Below are 16,399 nucleotides of genomic sequence, written 5' to 3' on the forward strand. Positions count from 1 at the left end.
TATTTTTAAATTTTGATACAGGGTCCACTAAGTTGCCCAGGCTGGCCTCGAACTTGGATTCTCCTGCCTGAGCCTCCTCTGCTGCTGGAATTACAGGTGTGCACTACTAAGTATTGCAGTCTTCTCAAATATTCACACATTCACGAAAATGGCTTTGACTGTAGAGCAGTGCAAAGTGTCCACCCTAGTCCTATTCTTACTGCCTTCCCCATCAGACAGTCTTAAACCCAGTGACCATGGACCAGATCTTTTTGTGCACATCCTTGCTCCAGTGCCTTTGCACATGCTATCCTTCCTAGACTGCTCAACCATGTCTCTTCCTTTCTAAATGGTATTCATTCTTCAGAATTCTGAGCTCTTGCCTCCATGGATGTCTTGCTCCGTGTGCCCACCCCTTTTAATACTGTGTAAAGACCTTTGCTTTTTCATTGGGTTTAGTTTAATTGAGGAAAGTTGTTTGATGTGTGCATAGGCATTAACAGATTTTTCAGTGTTAAGAACTCACCTATGCATTCAATAGAGAGAGAGAAAGAGGAAGAGATTCCATTGGTTCTTCTCATTTGATCACATAAAGAAGATAAGTGAAATAGGACCCCCAAGCCCTCTGTTCCCTTAATCAAGCTATGTTCCATTATCCTTTCCCATGACAAGTGAATGTGATTCTAGCATTTAAAAAAAAAGTGTTTTCCCATACAATAAGATCTAAAAATACAACCCCAATTATCTGGCTTTTCACAGTAGATTTTTGGCTTCTTTGTTAAATGTGACTCTTTGTGTTTGTTTTTGTGTCATTTCTTCCCATTTTTTTTGGGGGGGAGGGGGTGGATGGGAGTGGGGATGGCGGTGAGGGTTACCAAAGATTGATCGCAGGGATACTTAACCCCTGAGCCACATTCCCAGCCCTTTTTATTTTTTGAGAGAGAGTCTCATTAAGTTACTTAAGGCCTTGCTAAATTACTGAGACTGGCTTTGAACTTGTGATCCTCCTGCCTCAGCCTCCTGAGCTGTTGGGCTTATAGGCATGCGTCACCACAGCCAGCTGGATTTTTAACTCCTTGCCTTAGAGAGCCTGTCTTATGTCACATGTAATTTTCAGCAACCCAAATTTTCCAGTGTAGCTCTGCCCTCTAGAATTGGCTTGAACCACTTGTCCTCAGCCTACCACACAGTGACTGCTCTCTGAGGAATTGATGCCAATTTATTTTCCTTCCTCCAGAGAGCTGTTTCCCAACATTAACATTGAACTTTCTCATGGATGGCTTTTTGATTTGCAGCAAACTTCTGAAAGAAAGAAAGAAAGGAAGAAAGGAAGAAAGAAAAAGAAAGAAAGAAAGAAAGAGAGAAAGAGAAAGAAAGGAAGAAAAAGAAGAGAAAAGCCAAATATATTATTGTAATAGCTGAGGTTTTCCCAGGCCATTTCCCAGTGAAAATATTTCTGAAACTCTTAGTAGTGAGTTAGGGGCTTAAGAGGAGGGGGGACCACTTCCAAGTACAAATTTATGCCCCTCTGGAACTACTTTAAGCACAGAGAAAAGATGAGGACTCTGGTTGGAATGACAAGAAAATTTATTGTAATAAATTAAGACTCCCAAAAAGCATCTCCAAGGAGAGGAACCCAAATAATGCTGTCAGTTGATGCTCCTGTTTCCAGAAATTTCTGTTCCCTGATGAATAGAGCATGTGTTCACAACAAACAGCAGTGCCACTGACTGAGAAAGAACCTGTGTGGTGGTGAACATCACAACAGTTCATCTTCTGGTGCATTGAAACAAGTTTTTAGAACAGAAACTGGAAATATTTGGTAGTAACAGTGGGAGTGGCCACCATGACTGTGGGGCGGGAACGCGGCCTGTCCCCGTTCCCATCATCCTACCCTGGGCCTAACTTGTGTGTATTATTTCCGTGGGGTAAGACCTACCACAGACCTAATGTGTGCGCGACAGTGCGAGTTTTGGTGTTGAGTCCAACGCGGGGGACCGAGAGAGCTGTGGGAACGATGAGGCAGTGGCAGGAGGAGGAAGATGGCCAGAGCTCTGGTTAGTAAGGGGGCCGATGCCTGAATCCACAAGAACTCCTGCCTGTGGCCAGAAAGGCAATGGCACTTGTGACCAGGGGAAGGTCTGCCATACACAGGCATTGGCTCAGTGCCTGGGTAAGAACTGAACGGAGGGGCACAGGTAGTGAAGCCTTTTGGGACAAACTTCCCTGGACAGCCGCTCCTTGCGCTGCACCGCCATCTCCTGCCTGTGGTTGCATCAGAATTCCGAGAGGAGGCGCTGCTCACCACCTTTCCTGAAGGTGGAGACTGACTATTCACTTCTGCACCTCTGACAGATTGTGCCGTGGGGTTACTGGCCTGTGTGGCTTCAGCAGATGTCATTCGCTAATCTGTCCAGCTGCTTTGTAAATCAGCGCTACAAGGCCACACATTCTTCCACTTCTCCCACCCCTGAATGGATGATACACAAATGCCAAATCTCAATAGAATCTCCTCCATCAGGAGCTTGAAGAGGCAGCAGGAGCCCACGGGGACGGGGGAGGGGGTGGGGGAGGGGGTGGGGGGGCGGTGAGACTAGAGAGGTGACAGGTATCTAAAGGACACCAGGAGACCCAGAAAGAGAACCCAGATGTGGAACCAAAGGTAAGAGAAGTAGCCTAAGGATGTAGAAATTTCCAGTTGTTGCTGAGGGTCAATCTAGTAAATCAAGGAAATATCTCAAAATAAACTTAAAGAGGGCTGGGGTTGTAGCTCCATGGTGGAGTGCTTGTCTCACACTGGGTTTGATCCTCAGCACCACATAAAAATAAATAAATAAAGGTGTTGTGTCCATCTACAACTAAAAATATTTTTAAAAATAAATGAGGAGGGGCTAGGGTGTGGCTCAGCAGTAGAGCACTCTCCTAGCTCGTGCGAGGCCCTGGGTTCGATCCTCAGCACCACATAAAAATAAAGGTGTTGTGTACAACTAAAAAATAAGTATTTAAAAAAAATAAATGAAGAGACTAAATGTTAGATGGAGTTGGTTTGTTCCTCAACTCGGATCACTGCATAAAAGTGCTTACCAGTGTTAACAAACTGTATATTGTTAACAAACAGAAATAGTGGTTCTTTTTGTATTTTTACAAAAAATAATTTAATTCTCTGCCTCCACAAGGAAATTAAAATATTTCATGTTTAATGCAGTTCATATTTGGACTGGTTTAGAGACTGAGGAGAACTTACTTAAATTTAAATAGTGGTCTTAAAAACTCTCAAAAACAAAAGGAGGAAAAAAGAAAAAAGTGTTCACTGAGAACAGCGGGGTTCTTGTTACTACATGGTGTCCAGTTACTAAGACAATATAGAGAGTGAAAGATAACCAGGGCTGGGGTTGTGGCTCAGTGGTACAGTGCTTACCTACCACAGGTGAGGCCCTGGGTTTGATCCTCAGCACCACATAAAAATAAAATAAAGATGTTGTGTCCACCAAAAACTGAAAAATAAATTAAAAAATAAAGTAAACAAATTAATTAAAGATATTGTATCAAACTACAACTAAAAAATTAATATTTTTTTAAAAAAAGAAAGAAAGATAATCAAACACGTATTAGGGCAGCCCTAAGAAATGGTTCTGTGTAAGATTTTTACACCAAGATATTCAAAGTTGTACTAAAACTTGATATAAAAATGTAAGAGAATAAAATAAAATGACAAGTTAATTTAATCATTTGATTATACCAAATACTTGGACAAATAATTTTTTTACTAAATGTGGCTTAAAAGAAAGTTATTGCATATATCTGTGAAGGAACTCCTTTTACAGAATATATAAAGAACTCCCACAAATCAATGTAAAGGAGGGCAGATAACCTAGTGGATATCATTCTGCAAAAGATGATATCCAAAGGCCAATAAGCATATCACTTAAAAGGGAAATACAAACTAAAACCACGATATATGTAAATACAAAGATGGCTAAAATCAGAGATAAATAAAGAATTGGTGTTGATATGGAGAAACTGTAATTCTCATACACTGCTGGTGGGAGAGCCACTCCAGAAAGTCATTTGGCAGGATCTGCTAAGGCTGAGCATGCATACATCCTTTAACCTGGAGATTTTACTAGTGTACACATGTTCCCCAAAAGACAAGTTCACAAATTTCTTAGCAGTATTCTCCATAATAGTCCTAAATTGTGAACAACTGAAAAGTCTGCCATGAATAAAATGTACACGTAATTGAGTGGTAGTCACAATATGGACTACCATACAGCAACGAGAATAAACCACCTCTAGCTACCGGCAACAGCAGGATGAGTATCACAATGTTTGGTGCAAGAAACCAGACACAAAAGAATATACAGGAGTAAGTGCTCCTATTTACATAAAGTTCAAAACACACAAACATGGTATTAGAGTCAAGCCAGCTGTTAGGTGGTGGAGATCTAGGAGGGTACCACAAGGGCTTCCAGGTGCTGTTCCATCTCTAGCTCCACGGTGGGGGCTTATTACACAGGTATGATCAGTTTGGCTGTGGAGAGGATAGTGAAGATGTTATAAACCTGATTGTGGTGATGGTTGCATAATTATGTAACCATACTAAAAATCATGAAATTTTGTACTTTAGGTGAAGGTATGTGAATTATATCTCAATAAATCTCTGTTTAAAATTTTTCTTGTTAGGTAGAGGGAAGTGAAAGGAGGGAAGGCAGGGTATGTGGGGATAAGAAAGATAGTAGAATGAAACAGACATTATTACGTTGTGTATGTATGTGACTGTGTGACCAATGTGATTATACAACATATATAATCAGAAAAATGAGAACTTATATCTCATCTATATATGATATATCAAAGTACATAAGTGCATTCTACTGTCATGTATAACTAATTAAAACAAATAAAAAATTTTAAAAAATATTATTCTTGTTGGGGCTGGGGTTGTGGCTCAGCAGTAGAGCGCTCGACTCACACATGCGAGACCCTGGGTTTGATCCTCAGCACCACATAAAAATAAATGAATAAAATAAAGTTATTGTGTCCAACTACAACTAAAAAATAAATATTAAAAAAGAATTATTCTTGGGGCTGGGGATGTGGCTCAAGCAGTAGCGCGCTTGCCTGGCATGTGTGCGGCCCGGGTTCGATCCTCAGCACCACATACAAACAAAGATGTTGTGTCCGCCAAGAACTAAAAATAAATATTAAAATTCTCTCTCTCTCTCTCTCTCAAAAATAAAAATAAAAATAAAAAAAGAATTGTTCTTGCTGGGTGCAGTGGCACCCACCTGTAATCCCAGTAGCTCAGGAGGCTAAGACAGGAGAATTGTGAGTTCAAAGCCAGCCTCAGCAAATTAGCAAGGCCCTAAGCAACTCAGTGAGATCCTGTCTCCAAATAAAATATAAAATATTCCACTGGGAATGTGGCATCCCTAGGTTCAATCCCTGGATCTCTGGTACCAAAAAAAAAAAAAAAAAAAAGTTTTCTCATCAGTATTAAAACATACTTTTTTGTTGTATTCAAATTACAATAAAATCAATGCAATAAAAAGTGTTTTAACTTATGTTTTATGAAATTAGTTTCATTTTAAACTAAAATGTAAAGCTTTAAATAATATTGTAACCTTCATTTATTTAGGACATGTTTAAAATATATATGTAGGTATTGAGTTATATTAAAATTAAATAAGTGGAAAAGAAGGAAGTTTATTAATAAAGTACTAACATCCAATTAATACTCTGATCAGATGCATGATCATAAGGATACTGCCTATACTCAACACAAGGTAGTAAAAAGATTTTTATTTGTCTTTTGCATGGATGACAGTAAGCTTTTTGCTCTATCTTCCCAAATGTATAGTTTAGGGTGTTTTTTCCTTCTTTCTTTCTTTCCTTTTTTTTTTTTTTTTTTTTTTTTGGTGCTGGGGGTCAAATTCAGAGCCTTGTGCATGCTCAGCAAGTGCTCTACCACTGAACAATTGTATATACATTTTTAAAATTTAGATTTTAATTTTAGGTATGCTTTAAAGTTAGAAGTGAATAATAGGTCAGAAATCATGTATTCTAGTTGCGTCACCTAGCACCTCGTGATTGAGGTGAAAACATAAAAACTTAATCGTGATTGTCTAAAGTTACAGAAAAATATTTTGAATGATGTACTGAATATCTTAGGTAATCAATGTATATCAAAAAACATTGTAATTCTTGAAAATTATGTAAATCAAAAAAGTTTTGGACTTTGAAGCTATCCATTAACTACTTGAAAAAACACCTATAAAAAATGTATAAAAGTAAAGGTCCCTCCAGGGACCTTTCTTAGGAATGGGCATTGAACCCAAGGGCACTCAACTACTGAGCCATATCCCCAGCCCTTTTTATAGTTTATTTTGAGACAGGATCTTGCGTAGTTGCTTAGGGCCTCACTAAGTTGCTGAGGCTGGCTTTGAACTCAAAGTGCTCTGCCGCTGAGCTACAGCCCCAGCCCAACAAAGGTATATCTTAAAAGAATCTATTAATTTTTACAACACTTTTGGGGAAAAAACTGCAAATAACTGTAAACAAGCAAACAACAATAAGGATTTCCTCACTTCCAAAGAAGTTAGAATTCCTGACATTTGTTGTGCACCTCCATTGTGGTTGCACAAAGCATCCTGAAACTCTGGTTAACAAAATAGCCAAAGCTGTGGTCACTTGTTTTTGGACACCGTGTTGTCTACCACACAATTCGCACACTTAAATTGAACATGCCGATGGCTGGTGGTGAATTCAGGGTTTGCATGAATCCCTATAATCAATTTTAGAACATATGCATTCTGCCAGAAAGTAATCTCGTTCCACGTTCCTAACACTGCAGAACAAGAAAGGAAGAAAAAAAGAAAGAGCACTAATTTACTCTCTGTCTCTAATGTACATTGCAGTTTGTCTATTCTGGACATTTCATACAATATTTGGTCTTTTATATCTGGTTTCTTTAATTTACATATGGTTTAAAGGTTCAGATAGCACACATTAATATTTCACTACTGAATAATTCCGTTGCTCATTTATTCATCAGTTGGACTTTGGATTGTTTCTACTTGTTGGTTATTATGAATTAATGCTACATACAATCATGTACTCATTTTTGTGTATAAATATGTTTTCAGTTTTCTTGGGCATATAACTAAAAGTGGAATTGCTAGGTCATCTGGTAATTCTATTTAGCTTTTGGGACAGTCGAGCTGTTTTCCAACATGATTATACCATTTTACATTTCCATCAACAGTGTATCACAGTATACCAGGAATGCATCCCCAGTTTCTTAAGGAAAAAAAAAATGTTTAGTTGCTTGTGGAAGGTGGAAACTGACAAAATAACTAAAAAGTTTGACATTTCTTATGTTTCTGAGTAATACATCTTTTAAATTGAATTTGTCAAAGAGAGCTGTCTTGCAGAATGATTAAACTTCAAGGACATCGATGTAGTTAAAGGGAAAGCTGATAGACTTTGGCTTTGTTCTACCTTTAGACTCTGACTTAGTTGGAGACTGAAGAAGATATTTGGTTATACTATAACTAGGATCAAGAGGTCAAAATAATAGAAATAATTAAGGATTACAAATGGGGGTCAATGACATAGGAAGTCTCAAATCCTATAGATAAGATAAAAGAGAGAAAGGTAGTGACCATAGAAAGTCTTTTCTTGGAGTGAGTGCATCCTTTTTGTTAATTGTCATGCCATTTCCAGTCCAAACTTCTCATGCTTTGCAAATATTTCTGAAATGCTTCTGGAAAAATATGTACCTGTTGAAAAGCATTTGTTCGCCGACATCATTTTACTTTGTCAAAGAGATAGATGGCTTTCCTCTGGACACCCACCATTCCTCTCCACAATTCTGCTACAGATCAGACCATCAGGTCAGAGCTTAAGAACCTATTTTCTAAAATTCCCTCACTAATTCCACTATTTGATTTCCCCCTTCTGGGTTTAATGTAAGAATCAGTCTTTCAAAGAAAATATGTGGTTCCAGCCCCGGCATGGGGAGTGGGGGTCAAGGGTGGTCGTGAAGGAGGAGTGGCCTCGGCAAAAGAGTTGGGATGACAGGTTGCAAGTTACGAGCAACCTCCAGAAGACATCTCTCTGCCCCTGGAGGGACCTTTATTTTTATACCTTTTATTACAGGTGTCTTTTTAGGTAGTTAATGGATAGTTTTAAAACTTCCGAAACTTTTTTGATTTACATAATTTTCAAGAATTACAATCTTTTCTGACATACATTGATTACTTAAGATATTCAGTACATTGTTCAAAATATTTTTCTGTAAACTTAGACAATCATGATTAAGCTTTTACGTTTTCACCTCAATCACTAGGTGCTAGGCGACACAACTAGACTACATGACTTCTGACCTATTATTCACTTCTAACTTTAAAGCATACCTATAATTATTTCATTAAACTTTAACTTTAAAGCATACTTATGATTATTGGTAAGCTTTCTTACTTCTAAACTAAAATTTCAGTAAAACACACTTAAAGTAGTGAAAGTCTATTATTTAAAATCCTACTACTCTGAAGTGCCTCTAAAATATATCTATGTTAATTTTACATTATTCTATTTTTAATTTCCAAGGTAATTTCCTTTTTTCCTATGACCTATTCAACTGCTTTCTTAAAGGATTTCCTTGATCCTTGGTCAAAGCACACCAATTCTTATTTATTTGTAATCTTTAACTAAAGGGCAGACTTTATACCTCAACTCATTTGTCATTTATATTAATGATATGTTTTCCATTTTCATCATAAGTTTCTGTGTAAAGCAAAGGAGGGTCTATTGGTTGGGGAATGTATTTTTATTAGCCTCTTGTCCTTGAGGGGATACCATAAGCTGCATATGGTGGTCCCTGTACTGTTGGAACAGCAATTGTTTTTCTGTAGCTAGGCTACTGTACAGATTGTGGCTTTAGGGTGGGGTTGAGGGGGCTAGTGTAAATTGTTAATCATGGGATAAATATTTCTTGTTGCTTAGGCTTGAGGAATAACACCATTGTTTGTATCCTGAGAGATATTGAAACGCACCTCATGGCATGTCTCCATTGTATCCTTAGTCTCATTCTGGGAATTTTCCTGCAATCTCAGGCAATACATACCTTTATTATTGGTTGACATATACCCTGTTATCCATATCATGAGTATCATAAACAAAACACTTAACATTCCTAATGGTTCCAGTTTTCAGATGGTGCGGCCTTGCCGCAGCATCAGCCATGCTGTGACCCTGTCAGACAGTGGGTGCAGGAACGCCTTCACCAGGTGGTGGCTTACGCCTGTAATCCCAACTACTCTGGAGGCTGAGGCAAAAGGATCTGGAGTTTGAGGCCAGCATCAGCAATTTAGTGAGAACCTGTCTCAAAAGAAAAAATCAAAAGGGCTGGGAATGAAGCTCAGTTTTACAGCACCCCAGAGTCAATCCCCAGTAACACCCACACAAGAACCTACAGCTAGTCAGGGACCTGTCCGCCCCTCCTGGCATCAGATGACAGTGAACAGCCTACTCTGAAGAGCAGAACAACTCGACCAAGAAGTACAAAGCAGCATCCACCACCTTGAAGCCTTAGCAGGTTTTATGCCTTTACTATGGGGAGGTAGGAGGATGAGAAACAAGAATATGCTTCCCCTTGGACCCCAGAGTTCAGGACAGGACTTTACCCAACCTTTATCCCTGGGCTGAGGTTAAAATGCCCCAGCTGAGGGGGTCAGGACCCTGGACAGCTCAGTATGTATTTTTCACAAGGAAAAAGTTCTTCCTCGTGGGTTTTTACCTTATTGAGTAGAAAAGGTAACTGCTTGGTCCCAGTGAAAACTTCCAAGTTTAAAGGGTGCCTGGACTTTATCATGACACAATTGCCCCCTATTGATAATAATTTCTAAAATACTTTCTCCTTTTGGGGCTGGGGTTGTGGCTCAGCAGTAGCACACTTGCCTAGTATGCGTGAGGCACTGGGTTCGATTCTCAGCACCACATACAAATAAGCAAAAATAAAAGTCCATCAACAACTAAAAAATATTTTTTAAAAAATAAAACTTTATTTAGTTGGATAAGAAATTGAGGTCTGGTGCTTGCCTGGAGTCCCAGTTACTCAGGAGGCTGAGGCAAGCAGATCACTTGATATCACAAGTTTCAAATCAGCCTGAAAAACATAGTGAAATACAAGAGGGACAGAAGGAAAGAAGGAAAGGGGAAGGGAGGGAGGGAAGGAAGAAAGGAAGGAAGGAATTGTGATCTAAATGACTACCAGCTCAAGGTCACTCAGTTAGTCAGAGGCAAGGATGGAAAGACAGAGGTTCTTCACTTATTCAGCCAAGTTATTGAACATGGGTGGTGCATATATTTGTTACATTATAGTCTAGTCTACATTTCTGTAACAGAGATCCACACATTTTTTTCTCCCATAGCATTCCAGAAGTGGACAGGTGGCCCAGGGGCAAATAGACTGCTCAGTTCCATGAAATCTCTCAAGAACCCCAAATTTCTTCTATCTTGTCTTCTGGATGGGCAAGCTTTTTCCATAAAGAGCCAAATACTAAATATTTCAGGCTTTGTGGACCTATAATCAGTATCACAACTAGTAGATTCTGCTAATGTAGCAATAAAGCAATCATAGATACTATGTAAACAAATGGGTCTGGCATGTTCCAATAAAACTTTATTTATAAAAAAAAAATATGCTGCAGGTCAGATTTGTCCCATTGATTATTATTCAGTGACCTCGGCCCTAAAATGTCTTTTGAGCCATTATATATGTGTTCCAGGCAGAAGTAAGAAGTGGAGGGGTTGAAATGTTCTTACAAAAACATGATTCAGGGGCTGGAGTTGCAGCTCAGGGATAGAGTGCTTGCCCAGCATGTATGAGGCACTGGGTTTGATTCCCAGCACCACATATAAATAAACAAAAATAAAGGTCCATTGACAACTAAAAAAAAATATTTCAAATATTTATTTTTGGGTACCAGGGATTGAATTCAGGAGCACTTGACAACTGAGCCACATTCCCAGCCCTATTTTGTATTTTATTTAGAGACAGGGTCTCACTGAGTTGCTTTAGCATCTTGCAGTTGCTTAGGCTGGCTTTGAACTTGTGATTCTCCTGTCTCAGCCTCCCGAGCTGCTGAGATTACAGGCTGCGTCATCGCACCTTGCTCAAATATTTTTTAAAAATATTTATTTTTTTTTTAGTTATAGATGGACACAATATCTTTATTTTATTTTTATGTGGTGCTGAGGATCAAACCCAGTGCCTCACACATGCTAGGCAAGCACTCTACCTCTGAGCCACAACCTAACCCTGCTCAAATATTTTTAAAAATATTTTAAATATTAAAAAAAATATTTTTCCAGGCTGAACTTGAGCTTGCAAAACTCCTGTTTCAGCCTCCTAAATAGCCAGGATTACAGGCATGCACCATCACAACCAGCTGAATTGTGGTTTTCTGTTTGTTTCATTTTGTTTTTGAAATCCTGCAGATTGAACCCAGGGATGCTTTACCTGTGAACTTATTTTTTATTTTGAGATAAGTTCTCACTGAGTTGCTGAGGTTGGCCTCCAATTTGTGAAACTTTCTCCTCAGAATCTTGAGTTGCTGAGATTACAGTCCTGCACCACCAACCTGGTCTGAACTGTAGTTTTAAGAAGAAAAAGAGTTGGATGGGAGTGAGAGGTGAGTATAATTAGTCTTGGTCAAACTGTTGTCTGGTTGATAGTCTCTCAGTTCAGTTTTATGAGGTGACTTTTAAGTTCTTGTTTGAGGGAGTTTCTGTTTGTTGCTTAGTATGTTTATCTAACAGACCTGTGATCCTGGGAGGGGGCAATGAGATGATTGCTGATTGCTCCTGTTTAGGGGAACCATCTCATAGAGGGGTGATGTACTGCCTCCTACCATTCCTGGAAAGTGTAGGACAACTGAAGACTTCTTTCAGGTTCACTCCAGGATGCTACAAATTTTCACTCAGTTTTGAAAAGGGGCAAGATAGGTTAGATAAATTTAGGGCTAATGAAATTTGTATTATGATTTTCAGATGAACCCTCCTTAAATTATTAATATATCTATATGCAGAGCTGAGCAGAGACCTGAAGACAAACATAAAATGAAGGTGGAGATGTCAAGTTTTACCCTGCTTTCAGTTACCCACTGGGCATCTGCAGGTCTAAATGAAGAGTCACTGCTTTTAGCAAAGTCAGCCTTTCTGTCCCTGTCATAATACAGAGAGAAGCAGGAAGAGGAAGAGAGCCAGAGAAAGAAAGTTTGAAGGATTCTCAAGCCATTTCCCCTCATCACTGGGCTTTAGCCCCTGGGCCACTGTTTGTTTCTCCAGCTCATTAAGCTCATAATTTCTTCAGTGTCTTCGACCTGCTGTGCTAGGTCTTTGCATGGTAACTCAGTGTTCATTTTTTAGTATAGTAATATATTAATCATAGCTCCCCACCCCATCTCTTTCTAGATCATTATGTTGTGTAAACGTCACAGAAACTATCACTAACTGCAGTTATCTCGTTTATGTCTTACTTTGCCTACCTCCCCTGGAGTTTGAGCTCCAAGACAGCAGTGTCCTCACCTGTCTAGTTTACCCTGTATACACCCAGTAGGTGTTTAAGTAATGTTTCCTGAGTGGATGAATGAATGAATGTGTTACAGAGTGGTAAGGAGCTAGGGTTCCATGTGCCCTCAGGTTCCTGGTTGGGTCTCTTTCCCTCTGCGCCATGCTGTCATCCACACTGCTGACCACAGCTTAACTCATAAAGGAATTTCAGCTTGACACTCAACCTCACTCAGCCTCTATTCTGCATTTATGGAATGAAAACCCCTTTCTGAGCCAATGATAGTGGTTGCTGGAGATGCAGAGACACTGGGTAGAAAAACCTAGGGTCCACAGACTGTCAGAATTAAATGGGTCTGGCCTGGTAAGGGGAGCACCTGACTCCTGCTCCCTCCCCAAGGTGTCAAGCCTGCTCCTGCTCCTCCTCTGTGATCACACAGTCTTCCCAACCCCACCCTCCAAAGGTCTGATTTTATAGCTCCTTTCAAGAAATTCACATGATGCATGACCTTCACTATGAGAAAGCAAAGGCTATAAAAAGCCAGCCTTGACTCCTGCTCTTTAGTTAAAGATTGATAATAACGAGAAACACAGGCCTGGAGGGGGCCCTCCACTCTGATGGAATGCACCGAGCTCCTGATTCTTTCAGATTGTGAAAGGCAGGTGGAGCCTGCTTGCCATTTAAGGCCACTCAGTCAAGAGGTCAGTCACCCCAGAGTGACTGCAAAGGCAACAAGTCTGGGCGTATGCTAAGGGCAGAGCTACCAGATGGGCCCATTTGTTATAGCCCCATTTGCTATAGCCCCTGCTGGCACTGTCCCCACCAGGCCACAAGTGCACCTTTCTGGGGATAGCTCAGCTGCAGAGATTGTCCTGTGAGGAGGAGGAAGAGGACACCACAGAAATCAGTGCTGCACCCATCAGCAGATCAAGGCCCCAGGAACCAGGATCCAGGGTGAGTGTTCTCAACCTACCACAGGGTGGTGGTCTAGGGTCTTTGGCAGAAATACAGCCAATGGCAGATGGCTAAGCCCTGATTAAAATTCAGGGATTTCCTAGAGGAAACTAAGGACACAGGACAACTAAATGTTGGATGTGTTGGATGGGATCCTGGAATGGGAAAAAGGACATTAATAAGAAAATCAATAAAATCCAAATAAAGCATGACGTTTAATTCAACAGTAAAAGAGTAATAACATGATGTCACTCTAGAGGTAAACTGCATGAGTCCTCTGGCACTTTCCTTTGTTTAGGGGGCATTTAATGCAGTGAGGGAAGATTGAGTCTCAGTTTGGATTTATAACAATCTTCATTTTGATTTTTTGCTGGTTGATATGTATTTATTATGACATTATTATACATTTAAAAAATTCATACTCCACCACAGACATCAGGCTATTTGCAACTCTACATTTATTTGATTCATTTCATTAATTAAACATTCAAAATTGGAATTGGTGTCTCAGAAGCTATACAATAGAGGCTGGCAGTGTAGCTCAGTGATAGAGCCCTTGCTTAGCATGTGCGAGGCCATGGGTTCAATCCCCAGAACCATACATACACATAGACACATACATGTACCCCACAGAGAGATTATACTACACACACACACACACACACACACACACACACACACACACACAGAAAATTTTATACAAGCTTGGCATGGTGACACACTCCTGTGATCCCAGCATCTTGGGAGGCTGAAGCAAGAGGATGGCAAGTCCAAGCCAGCCTGGGCAACTTAGTAAGACCTTGTCTCAAAATTTAAAAGAAAAAAAAAGAGGGGAGGTACTGGGGGTATACTCAGTGGTAGAGCACCCCAGGGTTAAATCCTCAGTATCACAAACTGTAATTACATTTATTGTCATGAATGTAGTTCATACTTGCAAAAGGTCTATGTAATACCAAAGGGTTCAAAGTGAATACCCCACTTGTCTAGGCCCATCCCATTCCCCAGAGGGAGACAGTTGTCAGTCCTGACCTCCACACTCCTTTCTCTGTGGGCACGGGGGATTAGCATACGGGACAGGGACCTGTGGCTGATATTACTAATTAACCCAGGTGCTGAGATTGTATAGGCCAGCTCGGTCCTTACAACAGTGTTCTGAACAGTCAATTGCAGCTGGAAGACAAGATCACGTCTGTTAGCTGTCCTGTAACTCTGTCTTTCCACGTTATCCTTCTGATGAGGAAGTAGGTAGTGAACATCTCCACCTTGACGAGTGATCATTCATGAAAAATCTAAAAAACTCGGCATTATATTCATGTCAAAATATTTTCCCTTAAAATTTTTGATGTTCCTTCAGTTTTCTCAGAGCATTTAGTGCTGGAGAAAACACTGGTATCAATTTAGTCCTTTGGTTAATATCAGTTTTTCAGTTTGGCCATTCAGTTGTTTGTGAAAAAGTCTGACCTAATGTCCAAAGGCTATTTCTGTTTCAGGCTGAGATTGCTGAGCTCATGAACTTGACATCACCTGGCTTGCTCTCTTTACCTTCCGTTTTTTCTTACCAGGGTTCCAGGCTGTGTATTCATGGTGAGTCTGTTCCTTACCCTTTTGTTTAATTTCTCTGATTACTTTTATCTCCATTCCTGCTCCCATTTTCCTCCTCTCCCAGAGACAACTGTCCTAATGTGTTTAATGTGTGTCCTTTTAGAAATGGGTTCTTGTAAAAATAGGTGTTGTTGCTTGTGTGTATATATTTTGAATATTCACAAACATTTGGTAGATCCTTCCTTTCCGGGGGATTAACAATAGCCAGTGTCTCTTGAAGGGGTTCTTCTTTCAGGAAAACCAGCTGTCAAGCCTTGGCCCCATGCTGAGGCACAGACCTGAGCTGTCTGGTACAAGAGCTGCCACAGGTGGCCATTGAGCACTTTGAAATGTGGCTAGTGGGAATTGAAATATGCAGTAAATGTAAGATTTACACTGAATGTCAAAGACTTGGTACTGAAAAAATATAAAATATCTCAAAAATTTGTATATTGATCACATGTTGAAATATTTTGGAAATATTGGTTTCAACCAAATATATTGTCAAAATGAATTTTACTATTTCTTTATGGATATTAGAAATTTTTAATTAAGTAGTAATAGTAAGGTAATACATAAATATGTCAAAGTTTGTGACTGTTTTGAGATTATCTGAGGTTTGGTCAACATAGATAGCTTAACCTGCTTTATTTTGCAGGGATGGATATAAACTCAAATTAAGGAAGGGATTTATATAGATTTATATAAAAGGAGAGAGGGAGAGAGGGAGAGAAGAAGAAAGAAAGGAGGGGGAGAGAGAGAAAGGACAGGGTGTAGGCGAAACTCTGTGGAGTGCACCTATAATCCCAGCAACTCAGGAGGCTGAGGCAGGAGAATCTTAAGTTCAAGGTCAGCCTCAGCAACTTAGCTAGACTCTGTCTCAAAGTAAGAAATAAAAATAACTGGAATATAACTCAGTGTTACAGCACTATTAGGTGCAATCCCCAGTACCAAAGAAAAAGGACTCAGTGAGACTGTCTCTAAATAAAATACAAAATATGGCTGGGGATGTGGGTCAGTGGTCAAGTGCCCCTGAGTTCAATTCTCAGTACCAAAAAAAAAAAAAAAAAAAAAAAAGGAAGGAAGGAGGAAAGAAAGGAAGGAAGGTAAGGGAGAAAAGAAAAATTTCTCAGGGTGTTGCCAAACTGCAGGCAGCACTCACTAGTCGGGCCTGGAGTAAGGTAGTGGCTTTTCTCTGGCTCTTCTTTTCCCAGCTCTTGGTCTCAGGTGAGCCAAGCCTCAGCTTTAACACATGAGACAAAGGCCTGTGATTGGCTACCATGGGAGATGAAGTGCGTTGGGTGGGACAGT

The sequence above is a fragment of the Callospermophilus lateralis genome, chromosome 3, assembly GCF_048772815.1.
Source record: "Callospermophilus lateralis isolate mCalLat2 chromosome 3, mCalLat2.hap1, whole genome shotgun sequence".
Taxonomy (NCBI): Eukaryota; Metazoa; Chordata; class Mammalia; order Rodentia; family Sciuridae; genus Callospermophilus; species Callospermophilus lateralis.